This window comes from Crotalus tigris, unplaced genomic scaffold, assembly GCF_016545835.1.
Source record: "Crotalus tigris isolate CLP2741 ecotype Arizona unplaced genomic scaffold, ASM1654583v1 scf7180000019147.1630427, whole genome shotgun sequence".
Taxonomy (NCBI): domain Eukaryota; kingdom Metazoa; phylum Chordata; class Lepidosauria; order Squamata; family Viperidae; genus Crotalus; species Crotalus tigris.
Window position 1 is genome coordinate 565,108 of NW_024097401.1, and position 12,556 is coordinate 577,663.

The window sequence follows — 12,556 nt, forward strand, 5'->3', positions numbered from 1 at the left end:
CGACTTCGCAACTAACAACAAAGCTGATTTGCAAATGATGAGGGTTGGTGGTCATTTTCAACCAAACCCAAACAAATTAACCTGGTCCACATGTTATGCTAAGCCATAATATGGGTGCAGGTGCCCAGCACAAGCCAACCACTCCTAGGTGCTACCTGAAGTCATCCATCCAGGATTTAGGCTTCCCATCTTCCAAGAACAGCCTTTCCTGGGCTCCTACATTACACACTGACCCTGAGCCAGGCAGCACAGGTATGGTGACTCTTCCCCATCATGGGTGGAAGGATTTATTTATTTATTTATGAGACTTATATACCGCTTTAAGTGCAAGCACTCTCTAAGCGGTGTACACCAGTAAGCAATGTGTATATATATATATATACACATTGCCCCCAACAATCTGGGTCCTCATTTTACCTACCCCGGAAGGATGGAAGGCTGAGTCAACCTTGAGCCGGTGAGATTTGAACCGCTGACCTGCTGAACACAGTCAGCTAAAGTGGCCTGCAGTACTGCACTCTAACTGCTGCGCCACCTCGGCTCAAGGATGCCTTGCAACAGGAGGCCAGCAAACCCTAGCAAATGGGAGCCCAGTTTATCAGGGGAAGTCTTGTCAGAATGCAATTGGACAATTTTATTTATTTATTATTTTTGACAGCAATTGGAGCCCAAAGCTTGAGAATCTCAATACTAAGCCAGAAGGTGCTTGCAGTGTGGTGTATAAGCCATCCATTATTAGAGTTCCTTCCATAAACTATGCTATGAAATATGAATCTAGCTACTCAGCATTCGTACAACATACTAAAACATGCATTAATCACAGTTAAGGCTGTCACCCCTAAAGGTCGCCTTGGTGATTCTGTAAAGCAGGATATGAATTATCAGATCCTTAGTGGTTTTCATGGTATCCCAGCAACCTTTGTGCTGGTGGGCTTTTTGCAAAGATCAGCCCGTCCCCCGGATACATTGGGACCAACCCATAGAGGGAGAGGAAGCTCTTCCAGCAGTCCTTCCCCCCCCCTAAAAACTACAGGCGCTTGGAGGGAGAATTGGAGAGGGTGCTCTGGAATTGGCTTTATTTTCCTAGAAGACTACTGGCTACATAACTTTAGCCATTAGTCCAGGCTTGTCAGATCATGGTTCAGGTAAATTAACTTATAACAAGCTGTAGTTATAATCATAACTTGATCCATGCTTTGGACAGGGGTAGGCAATCTTGGCTCTTTTATGACGCGTGGACATCAACTCCCAGAATTCCTGAGCCAGCATGGCTCAGTTTGGAAACCTCTCCCTTTCCCCTCAGCATGGCTGGCTCAGGAATTCTGGGAGTTGAAGTCCACAAGTCATAAAAGAGCCAAGGTGGCCTACCCCGGCCTACTGTCTTTGCTTGCTGGAAGCCAGCTGAGAAGGTTGCAAATGGAGTTTGGATAGACCCAGGATGCTGTAATTGCCGTAAATACATGGCGGTTGCCAAGTACCCAAATTTTGATGGGGATACTGTCACAGTCTTAATTGTGAAGACTGGTCATAAGTAGTGACTTATGACTGAAAAGTGTTTTCAGTGCTGTTGTAACTTTGCTAAACGAATGGTTCTAAGTCAGTGGTTCTCAACCTTTCTAATGCCGCGACCCCATAATACAGTTCCCCATGTTGTGGTGACCCCCAACCACTTATACATCACCGGGTGCCAGGGGCGTGGCCAAAGAAAAGGGGAAAAAATGGCAGACAGCCTTGTTTGGCGACCCCCGTGAAATGGTCGTTCGACCCCAAATGGGGTCCCGACCCACAGGTTGAGAACCATGTTCTAAGTCAAGGACTACCTTTACAGTATGGCTTATTAGGCTGTGTGAACCAAATATATACTGTAGCTGAGGTTGATGTGTGAACCCAACCATTATGTGGTTTGCTTGCTTTTCACCTACTGCAGCGCCACATCACATCACATGTACAGTGTAAACATTATGAAACAGCGTTTTGCGTAATTTAATTGAGACAGATGTTCTTGCTTTGTGCTGTGTTAATAAAAATAATTTTAGCACCCCAGTTTTGCTGCTAAAGGCAGGTGCGTATGAAATATATATGAGCACTTAGAACCAGAACACTAACCTTTACGGTTTTGCCCATCCAGAGTGAGAGGGTAAAAGATGAAATGCTGTGGCAAATGGAAATGTTCCAGATACATTGCGCGTTGCATAAAAATAGGCTGTGTTTGTTGCAGAGCAAATATTAAAACAACATGAGATTATTACATCAACACAATGTAATTTAAAATGAAAATATACGGTAAATTAAAACTAGGATTTCACGTATATTTTACTCATTGCAGCTCACCAGTTCTATTATGAGTTCTATTATGTCTGATTATATTGCTAATAATATAGAAAAAAAGATAAATGGCAATGGAAAGTTTCACTACAACATAAAATTCCCCTTGTTCATTCCATTGTTATTTTGTTGGGCTTCAGAGGCTCTTTTAGAGATATTTATTTTTTCAGTTTTTCTCTGAAACTCTGTTTTTTGTTCCTGTTTTTGCAGGAGAATGCTAGTTGACCTTTGTGATTGATGCTTGGCCAAAGAGTTCCCAATGGCCAGCAAGACTGGGGATAATGGCACAGAGAACATTCCCATGTGGCTCACCGCTCAGTGCCAATGGGGTAAATGTTTACATATCCCTTTGCCTCTACTAGTTAGTCTGCTAACTTAACAAGATTTCTTGAAAGCCATTTCATGTCTCTTCCTTCTGCTGCTAGAAAGGAATTAACTAATTCAGGAATCAATTTAGGCAGGATTAGAAGTGGAAAAAGAAGGAACTTTATTTGGTCCTTGACTTATAGAACGAGGCCGAAAATGTTAAGAATTGCCTTCCTTTTATACCGATAAGACAACAATGAGATCATACCCAGTGCTTGACCACTACAGAACACTGCAAGACACGTTTGGGCAGAAACACGCCAAGGAATAAATACTAGGCCCTAGGATATTCAGTATACTATATGTAGATGATCCGGATGAGAGGATAGAAAATATGTTTATCAAATCTGCAGAGGTAGGAATGGGAGGGAACCTTGGAAGACAGCCTCAGTATTTAGGAAGATTACAAGAAGCAGGAAATATGGGCAGAAACAAAAAAAAAAAAAAGAATTAGTACTCAGTTTATGACCATTTGTTTAGCAAACATTCAAAGTTAAAATAGCATTGAAAAAAATGACTTTGCGGCTACTGCAGCATCCCTGCAGTCACGATTGCAATCCAAGTACTTGGCAACTGGTTCACACCTGTGACAATTGCAGCATCCTGTGATTGTCATTTGTGACCTTCCCGTCTAGCTTCCAACAAACAAAGTTGTCCAAAAAAAAGTCAGTGGGGAAACCAGCAGGAAAGATTTCAAGTCACAGTAACTTGATGTTTTGCTTAACTGTCATGACAAAAAGATCATAAAATTGGGTGTAATTACATGATTAGTCACTTAACAGCTGAACTGCTTAACACCAAATTGTTCAGCCCCAATTGTGGTTTTAAGTGGAAAACTACCTGTAATGTCAAAAGTGGCATGTGCAAAATCCTATACTTGAGTAGGAAAAAAATCAAGGACTTGTGTTTAAAGTGAGGGAGACTATACTGTGGGCAGCAACAGATACAATAAAAATTGGACTGTCTTCATGAATCACAAACTGAATATGAACCAAAGGTATGCTGCAAAACACACACACACACCCAAAAAAAACAAAGCACACAAACATACTGTTGAAGGAAAAGTCTTCATCATGGTTCAGTCCAAGCCGGGAATAAACAACATGGCGACTGCTTTAGAAAGAAGGTTGTAGTTTATTGAAGAGGAGAGCCAGACAGAAAGATGGCTCTGGAAGAAAAGATGGTGAGCCCGTGTAGGGAGTGGGTTTTTATACCCTCTGGAGCCTTTCCTTTGGAGTTGTTCCTGTGGCATGAACTTTGACCTGAGTCTTAGTGTGCCTTTCTGGTATTCTGATGGTGGGTTAATCCTATTATGGGTATTCTGATTATGGGTTAATCCTATTATGTCCCAAAGGTCATATCCTGCTTCCCTGTGGCTGTGGCTGATGACTGTTGGATTTTTGGTGTGTTGATTCTAGGGATCTTTCTTCCTAATCCCAGTTTCCTGATTCCAGTCTTTCTGACAAGATTATCACATCTGCATATCTGCAGACTTGGTTTCTGTTTGGGACAGAGAGACTTGGGAGGGGTTGGTTTCTGTTTTTAAAATCCTTTAGGGAAATATATTCTGCCTTTTAAATATTTCCAAAATATTTCTTTCTCGGGGGAGGGGGGCTGACTTCCCACAATACAGCAATTAGATTGCCTTCTGTCAAATATGCTGTAGGGGTAAATGGCTTCTGCGCTCTGCACATGTTTTAACAAATGAAGTGGCATCATTTAATCAGATAGGTTAAAAAGTTTTTGAGTGGATGGGTCTAAACATCTCTCTGCCATAGATATGGGAGAGACATTGGCAGTTTCCTCTGGTTGAATATAGTTAGCTTTTACTACCTGATTAGATTTTATTTTATTGTGTTATCTTTCAGGATTTGCATTTCTTGATTTTAATATGCTTTGATTAGATACAGAAAGCATATTAGCCCAACTACTATTACTAACACCTGCAGAAACGTTACATAAAAGTGGAATTCATGCAGTATTTTAAGCTTTTAGCAGATTTCTCCAACCTACAGAAGTGCTCATAGGCTCTGTTTGACTACAATTCCCATCCTCTTTACTCAATGGAGTTTTGAGAAAGGCATAATTGTAACCACTAGCCCAAATGGAGTTTCTAAAGCAACCTGTAACAATAGGAGTATCTTTTGTAATGGAAATGTGGCAACAGGCAATTGAGCAGAAGCTCTATCTTACCAGCTGCCTCATTAGTGATGAAGAATTGAAGATTCTAGTTAGAATTTCATTTTCCTTTCAAACTTAAAATTCTTGTGTTTGATTTTTCAAGTCAGAGCTGAACGTGGCTCAGATTTGTGAAGGTATGTCTTTCTATACAAGCTACCTCCTGACAAGAGAGTATTTTTCAAAAAGGTCATTCTCTGTTGACTTTTGCTTTCTGCAGTTGGGCAACTCATTGACCTATTATCCCCAGTCCTCTTATCTTTTAAGCATCGGCCAGGCAAAGTCCTTCTGACCTGGCGGGGTCAAAGTTATTTAAATTAAGGATCTAAATGAATCCTTTGCCTTGGTCATCTCCTTTCCTGTTTGGCATATTTTGGATAAAATGTTTGTTTGGTTAAAATGTAAACAGGATACTGTCAACGCTGCTAACATCGGATGTTTTTGCATTGACAACAGATGGAAATGTAGCCATCTTTTTCCTTTTGCTTTTAGAGTTAGATGATGCTGGGAGGGGGGATGTGAACGAGAGTCCAGCTTGACATAATAACCACAAACCTAGCATGAGAAACAAAGGTTATTGTAACCAGAGCTGATAAGGATTTGGTGGGCTGGAGAACTGGCGAGGAAGCCTGCGCTTCAAGCTAATTGGGGAATGTGATTTATGACTGTTAATTGTGCCTTGATACTATGTGCTCAGGGGAGGGGAATCCAGTTTTTGGCTTCGATTATGCACTGCTGACGCTATGCTACTCAAAATAAAGATTCTTTAAGGTAAACAATGCCTCGAAGTTCTTTGAAGAGTTTCATACTATATTGAAAATTCCATTTCCTCCACAAAAAGCTTTGTGTTATGTGGATTCCTCGCCCACGTTACTATGGTTTTCTTTTGTATTATATTTTGTAATATAATATGTTGAAAGTTACACTCAAGAAGTAGGAGAAAAATGTAAGGGGGGAGACAAAGGGGAAAAATATCACACATCAATTCTGAATAATCAATACTGTCATAAATGAAATATTTTTCCCCTGGTAGTGGCTAGTAATCAAGCACTTCCAGGAGAAGCTTATGAGAAGAATTTGTTTTCCTTTGAACCATTAGAAAATAGTTCAGTTGAAAGATCAGTAAATCCTTAATATTACTACATTTTAAATTTCCTTTATTCCATTATGAAAGCAACGTTATAAAAGCATGCAGTCTATTCTAAGTATTTTTCATTTGTTTGTTCATTAATCCTAGTCCTAATGGATACATCCTGTTTCTAAGCATTTTGCTACTGAAATTTGGAGAAATTATACGGTATCCCCTGGTTTCAGGGACAAAAGAAGAAAGAGATGGAGGCTGCATGGATGTCTCAAGATTGCCATACAGATTAAGAGGCTAGCATGCCTAGAGTGCCCTAGGGTAGTGTTGGGCATAGTATTTAGTAGATGAGAAGGTTGACGTAGATCCTGCAACTCCTAGCACAATCTTCAAAAAGCTGAAGAAGGAGGCTGTACTTTCTTAATGGGATATTTTAAAAGAATAATGTTCTTTATTTTTTTTCTTGATGGATACCATTTTCATTAAATTAGCTTTTATGAGTGTCGAAAGAAAAATCTTCATCAGGGTCCAGTCCAAGCTGGGAATAAACAAATTGGAGACTGCTTTAGAAAGAAGGTTGCAGTTTATTGAAGAGGAGAGCCAGACAGAAAGATGGCCCTGGAAAAAACTGACCACATATACCTTTTTGGGCTTTTGTTTGGAGTTGTTCCTGTGGCATGAACTTTGACCTGAGTCTGAGTGTGCCTTTCTGGTATTCTGATGGTGGTGGGTTAATCCTATTATGTCCCAAAGGTCATATCCTGTCCTTAGAATTTGGGTAGGAGTCTTTGTCTTCCTAATTTCTTCAGTTTCTAGTTGGTTGATGTTCCTAAGAATTATAATTCAGCATCTAGAAGCCTCCACTTTTTCCACCTCTTAAAAGAAAGTCTTATTTATTTCAAATCTGCAAAACACAAACAGTTTTTGCCCAAAAAGTGCTTTTCCAAAGGCAACTGGACTTTCTTGATTTTCTTTCTTTTTTTTTTCTTGAAGAAGTTTTGCTTCTCATCCAAAAAGCTTCTTCAATTTAGACTGAATGATGGGGAATGGAATTCCCCACCATTCCCCACCATTCAGTCAGAACTGAAGAAGCTTCTTGGATAAGAAATGGAACATTTTCATGGTAAAAAACCAAGAAAGTCAAATGGCATTTTGGGAAATACTTTTTATTGACATGTGCAGTATTAAATATATATATATATTTATGATGCAAATATGGACTACCTTAACTCTAATTGTAACTTGCAGTATCTTTAATATTTACTTTCAAAAACTACACATTTTGTAATTTATGGTTAGGAATATTATAAGCAATTATTATGAACCTCTGCATTTGATCAATTTCAAGGAAAATCAATAGAAACATTTAATTTAGCACTACTGAAGGACACTTGCGCAGCATCTTTTAAGAAAAGTATCTACATGTGAAGAGCCTGGGAAATAATACTAAAACCTATAAACTAATAATCCCATCTACAGACAAAAATGCTCTAATATTGTAGAAACTGCCTGACCATCAGTTTATAATTCTTAGCCATTTATTTTTTTACATCATAGATTAGATTGATATTCTAACTGTAGGATTAATTTCACTGAGAATCAACAAAACATAGATGGATGTAAGTATTAGGGATCTTTCTCGCTTTTTATAGACTATTCCTAAGAGAAACTCAAAATAATAACAGTTGAAGAGACAGTTCACTTTCCAACACAGTGCTAGGCTGCGTTAACAGGAATAGAATCAAGATCACGTGAAGTGTTAGTAGCACTTTATAATGCCTTGGTAAGGCCACACTTGGAATACTGCATCCAGTTTTGGTCACCACGATGTAAAAAAGATGTTAAGACCCTAGAAAGAGTACAGAGAAGAGCAACAAAGATGATTAGGGGACTGGAGGCTAAAACATGTAAGGAACGGCTGCTGGAATTGGGTATGTCTAGTTTAATGAAACTCAAATACTTTGGCCACCTAATGAGAAGGAAGGACTCACTGGAGAAGGGCCTAATGCTGGGAAAGATTGAGGGCAATAGAAGAAGGGGACGACAGAGAATGAGATGGCTGGATGGAGTCACTGAAGCAGTAGGTGTGAACTTAAATGGACTCCAGAAGATGGTGGAGGACAGGAAGACCTGGAGGAACATTGTTCATGGGGTCGCGATGGGTCGGACACGACTTCGCAATTAACAACAACAATAACAAAGTTTAATGAAGAGAAGGATTGGGGTGACATGATAGCAGTGTTCCAATATCTCAGGGGCTGCCCCAAAGAAGAGGGAGTCAAGCTATTCTCAAAAGCGCCTGAAGGCAAGACAAGAAGCAACGGATGGAAACTGACCAAGGAGAGAAGCAACCAAGAGAAGAACCAAGGAGAAATTTCCTGACAGTTAGAACAATTAATCAGTGGAACAACCTGCCCGCAAAAGTTGTGAATGCTCCAACACTGGAAGTTTTTAAGAAGAGACTGGACAGCCATTTGTCCGAAATGGTATAGGGTTCCTGCCTGAGCATGGGGTTGGACCAGATGACCTCCAAGATCCCTTCCAACTTTATATTATTATTATTACTATTATTATTATTATTATTAGTAGTAGTAGTAGTAGTAGTAGTAGTAGTAGTAGTAGTAAACAAACAAAGCGGGAAATAGATTTTTTTCCCTGTACCTGAACAGAATGCATTTCCTCCTTTTCCATAATATTTTTCTGCAAGGAAGGGAGAAGATAACACAGATGTTGGCCAAAGTTACAAGCCGAGCTTTTGGAATGTTTATGTCCTATTTTTCTCAGACCAGTTCTGGTGTGGTGATGTGTATGTGTACGTCTGTGTTTTGCATTCTTCCCACCTACTGCCACTTTCCGGTTACTATGGAGAATCCAGTGTTGGCTGCATTCAGGCAGGCTTCTGAATAGCCCTGGAGGTTGATAGATGGTGAGAATCGTCGGTCTCTTTACCTCCCTTTTCCAAACACGGCTCTGCTGGCTGTTGGAGCTTTCACTGATCAGAGAATGGCTGTCAGAGGCCTCTGAAAGAGGCTGAGAACGTTGTGCTGAGAGACTCTTAGTTCTGAGCATGAGAGCAGCAACGACGGGAAGATCCTGGAGATGTAACAGGACATCAGCCAGCGAGATAGCTGAAGCTTAAATGTTTACATATTTCTTTTCTTTTTTTCATCTGCAAACTATGTACATTTTACCAAGCACACAAAAACATGCTGCTTTTTATCCATTTCTTGGAGCTCCTTTTCTGCTAGTAATGCAATCTTGGATAGATTAAAAAAAAAAAGGTAAGTTAGTTTTTGACCTTTTGCGTTTCTTGTTGAACTGACCCTGCTTAACCGATTGTTGTTGTTAGTTGCAAAGTCGTGTCCGGCCCATCGCGACCCCGTGGACAACGTTCCTCCAGGTCTTCCTATCCTCTACCATCTTCTGGAGTCCATTTAAGCTCAAGCCTACTGCTTCAGTGACTCCATCCAGCCCCCTCATTCTCTGTCATCCCCTTCTTCTATTGCCCTCAATAATTCTGGGTGGTTTAGACAATATATATGGCTGAAATATACGAGATGCCTCTATATCAAGCCACGTTCGTTTTTCTGTTTCCTTACTGCATTCATTGTTCAGAGTTCTTTAGAAAGTTTCCTACAGTCCCCATTCTCCTTTAAGAGGAAGTATGGATAGTATTCTTTAGTTCTGCATTATTTATGCCCAAATGAAAATCCATAAAATATTTAGCTTTATTGTGATAATTTTATGGCACTCCTGAACAAAGACGTGACTCATAGCGTAACCCTAATAGAAAAACTTTCAGAGAAGTACTGTATGCCACTTATACAAAAGTCGGTTGTGATTTAAACAAAGCGGTCCCATCATTTGAGAAGAATTATAATTTCAAGTCAGTGGTTAGACTTATATGTCATTGTAAACTAAGATATTTTTTTATCATTGATTTCTGAATAACAGTGGGCTGGGTTTACAGATTACATTAAGCCAGAGTTTAGTTCTTGTTTTGCGCTAAACCAAAAGTGAACATAATAACTGAGTGTGGTATGAGATTCCAGTTCACATACAATTATCTTTTGTTGTTAGTTGCGAAGTCGTGTCCAACCCATCGCGACTGTGCCAGTAATGCAGTTCTATCTTGGGGAGAGAGAAGTTACCTACTTCTCAAAGTTTTGATTTGCCACTGGTATTTCAAACTTTATTTGATGTTATTTTGCTATCATTTCATTGGAAGTTTCCCACAGCAAGGCTGTTTCCTGTCCGACTGGTAACTTCCGGAGTTGCTAATTCACTCGTGCCTTTGGACTATAGAGGCACGGGGGGGGGGCACATTCTTAATTTGATATTTGATGAGCTTTTGGGAGAAAGAGGGTTTGAACTATAAGATGAAGTGTTATTTATGAAAACACATAAATATTCTATTTTCCAGCAAACTCCTTTTGATTTTGAGATTACATCTTTACTGCCACCTTTAGCAAATGAATTGCCTTCGTTGTCAACTACAAGCTTGAGACCAGAAGGTGGAACCTATGCTGGAGCCTGCAGTTAACAACTCACACCAATTATTCTTTTGGGAGAAGCAGTTCTCTTTTCACCAGATACCAAAAGCAAAAGCTTCTAGGTTGGTCCACTAACAAATAAATGCTTTAAAGTACAAAATAAATTACATGTTTGTAAACCTCTTGGCAGAGCTTGGTTTTGTTTTTGTTTTTTTAAAAAAATCCATGCCTTATTTCAGTGGTTCTCAACCTTTTTAATGCCGCGACCCCCCCCAACCGGTCGTAAGTCGAGGACTACTCAACCGGTCGTAAGTCGAGGACTACTCAACTGATGCAGCACCGTTTGCAGAATGGGACTTTTGGTGGGCTCAGCAGGGCAGAGACAGCCTGGACAATTCCTATTGGCTTTTGAAAGCCAATAGAATTAGACTCTGTTCAAGAGAGTCTATTCTATTGGCTTTCAAAAGCCAATAGAATAAAAGGGAGTAGCACAGCTAGGGAAAAGGGGGGGGAAATGGCGGACTGCGTTGTTTGGCGACCCCCGTGAAATGGTCATTCGACCCCAAATGGGGTCCCGACCCACAGGTTGAGAACCGCTGCCTTATTTGGTTCTTCTGACAAAAAAGTGGTTTAATTAGGCTTGAAGATGTCAGGGATGCTTTTCACCTAAACAAATGAGAAATTATGATCTACCGCTTGGCTTAGGCCTTAGGAGAATGAGGGCTTCCATTCCTGTAATTCACCAACCAGAATCTGCCCTCTTAATCTTCTGCCTCGCTACCCCCACTGTGAGCCTGGCCATTATCCCATAGGAGAGATTTTGACATAACACCGTCAACTGTCATTGATGTTGCACTTTTGGGATATCAGTTTGTTTTGTTCTCAGTATGCTTGAAAAGCTATTACCAAGTGGGTCTTATTTCTCAAGACTGAAAATTAAATCTGGTAAAAAGTTACAGTAATTGGGATTGTGTTGCCTAAAAAAACTCAACTCTTCCTCCTTTTAAACTCCCAGCTCAATTTCTACATGTTTGAGAGATAGGTTAACCCTATTCATTAATGCCATACATGCATTCAGCCTTTATAATGCTGGCAAATTTTAATTGTTTTAAAATAACAGGGCTTCAGTGTTGAGTAGGATAGGCTGCACCGAACCCTCATTTAGAATTTCACTGGCTCCTAGTTGTTGTGCATCTACTCCAAAGTATCCTGTTTTTGTTTTGTTTTTATTTGTAACGGTGACCCAAAAGATTAGGACTGAAAAGTAAGAATTGCCTGCACCTGCAGAATCTTACTAAAGACGGGTCTTCAAACTTGGCCCTTTTATGACTTGTGGACTTCAACTCCCAGAATTCCTCAGCCAGTGTGCCTGGCTGAGGAATTCTGGGAGTTGAAGTCCACAAGTCAAAAGGGCCAAGTTTGAAGACCCGTGACTTAAGATCTCACCATAGTTAAAATCCTCTGTTTTAATTTGTATTTATATTTGAAGCATCTAGAAATATCAAGATCCTCCCTTTTTTGGCTTTTGTCTTTCACACTAAAATGTTCCTCTCCTGAAGAGCTTTTGAAGATGTGTGGGTTTTGGTAAAGTAATGGACAGTTTTATATACTTTTTATATGCATGACAATGAGTTATCAGTACTTCAGTAAAAGATATATAGCCAGGTAGACTGTTACTTTGTGGCCTGAGAAAGAAATGGAATTTCAAGAGTGTGGTGAAATGAGGGGGGGAAATTCTTGCTTGCCTACTCACAAAATGTCTACTGTTGTGGTGTGAGCCTTTATAGTCTGGCCACATGAACTGTTCCAATTACTGTTCTAATCTACTAATATGAAGAGCTGTATACATTCCTCCTACAAACACAGTGCCAAATTCCTGACAGTATTCCATTTTAATGTCACAGAAGAAGTGGATCAGATTGAAGGATAGTGACTCAGTCGATAATTTAAATCTGGAATACTCCAGTCTGTGTTCAAGACTGTGTTGGTTTGGGACTTGGCTACCTATAAAGCAGATCCTTTCTTTAGGTGGGTGACTTTGATTCAAACTTACAAGGTTGTTCTGAGAATAAAAGTAGGGGAGACCTTTGCCTATAGTAAAAATGGCAATAAT

General features: G+C 39.9%; 1 protein-coding gene across 5 annotated transcripts in view; it reads left to right on the plus strand.

Annotated features, from left to right (window-relative positions):
- NDST2 (N-deacetylase and N-sulfotransferase 2) overlaps positions 1–12,556 on the plus strand; it is a 58,237-nt gene that overhangs the window by 8,435 nt on the left and 37,246 nt on the right. Inside the window, exon 2 of one of the 5 annotated variants that reach the window (XM_039359972.1) lies at positions 10,374–10,565. The exons of the other annotated variants lie outside the window; for them this stretch is intronic. The gene's annotated coding sequence lies outside the window, so the exon portion shown is untranslated. The remainder of the gene's footprint in view (positions 1–10,373; positions 10,566–12,556) is intronic. 5 annotated transcript variants of the gene reach the window in all.